This window comes from Chiloscyllium plagiosum, unplaced genomic scaffold (assembly GCF_004010195.1).
Source record: "Chiloscyllium plagiosum isolate BGI_BamShark_2017 unplaced genomic scaffold, ASM401019v2 scaf_18123, whole genome shotgun sequence".
NCBI lineage: Eukaryota > Metazoa > Chordata > Chondrichthyes > Orectolobiformes > Hemiscylliidae > Chiloscyllium > Chiloscyllium plagiosum.
The window spans coordinates 1-1288 of record NW_025144681.1 but is presented as its reverse complement, the minus strand read 5'-3'; the positions used below and the strand labels follow the sequence as shown (position 1 = coordinate 1288).

The window sequence follows — 1288 nt, the reverse complement described above, 5'->3', positions numbered from 1 at the left end:
CTTCCGCTTGTAGATGAGGGTGATGATGACTTTTCTCATGGATTCACTCATGGTACCTGCCCGAAGCATACTGACATACACCTCCAGCAGGTCCGCCCCTTCCCTACTTTGTTTTTAATTTCAAAAATATACTTTATTCATAAAATAATTTGATGGTCTGTACAGTTGGTCGTCCATCTTTGACCTCCATATAAATGGAAGATGGCCCGGGTGACTGCAGCGGCACAGGTTCTGGGAATAGGCCAGACCTCGTGTCCATCAGGGCTCTGCCGGATCGTCCATCTGCATCAACGATACAGTTGAAGTCTCCGGCCAGAATGACCGGCCTGGATGTAGCCAGCAACAGTGGAAGCTGCTGCAGGACGGCCAACCGTTCGCTCTGACCCACTGGGGCGTACACATTAATCAGTCTCAGGGGAGCATTCCTGTACATGATGTCGGCGACGAGGAGCGGCCGCCCACCACCTCCTTAACCTCGGAGATGGTGAAGTTGCCTCCTCGCAACAGGACACCCAGGCCGGAGGTGCGGCTATCGTTGCCCCCCAACAAGATCGACCATCTCCTGTAGCTGCTGAGGTGCGGTATCCCACAGTCCTGCAGAAACTGGACGTCGGCCTAAACGTTGGCCAGGAAGGCCATCGTAGAAACACTTGGCGTAGCTGATTTGATGCTACGCACATGGATGCTGGCAATTTTTATAATCTCTCCGATAAATTGTTTGGGCCGAAGAGCCTGCCTCCAACACTGTAAACTTGCATGATTAGAAGAATAAGTGGACAGAGATGAACATATGAGAGGATGGTGTAAGTAAGAGGTGCAGCATTATCTGTGGACTGAGGTGAAACTGAATTGAAGGTAGATGCTCGGTACATAGGAAGCTGTATGAAGCAGAGAGTGAGCGCCCTCTGTTGAATGATCTGCTGTTAGTTTGTAAACCAGGGGAGAGCGCGAACGCAGTCCCCCACTACCACAAATTTTGCAGTCGAGTATCCCGCATTTGGGGACATCGCAGGCGTCAGCACACCCGAAGTGCAATGGGATAGCCTCGTCCTGGGAGAACCACCTTAGTGATCATGGTATCTCCCCTGCCAGGTAAGTATGCTTAATACTATCACACGCTCAAACCCAACAGCAGCCCACAGCTCTTACACTCACACTGACTGCATTTTCCAAAATCGAAAATTCACCTGCCTGAGGTTTCCTGTCTGCACAACAGCGCAGTTTCTCACCTGGATCAAAGAACACCCGGAAAGACTCATGTTTCACTGAATACTGCACTCACTGGGCG

At 50.9% G+C, this 1288-nt stretch overlaps 1 non-coding gene across 1 annotated transcript; it reads right to left on the bottom strand.

The window, feature by feature from the left end:
- Nucleotides 1-936: 936 nt before the first annotated feature.
- LOC122545014 lies at nucleotides 937-1100 on the bottom strand. The gene has a single exon (XR_006310482.1). It is a non-coding gene; the product is annotated as a U1 spliceosomal RNA (small nuclear RNA).
- Between the last annotated feature and the right edge of the window lie 188 nt (nucleotides 1101-1288).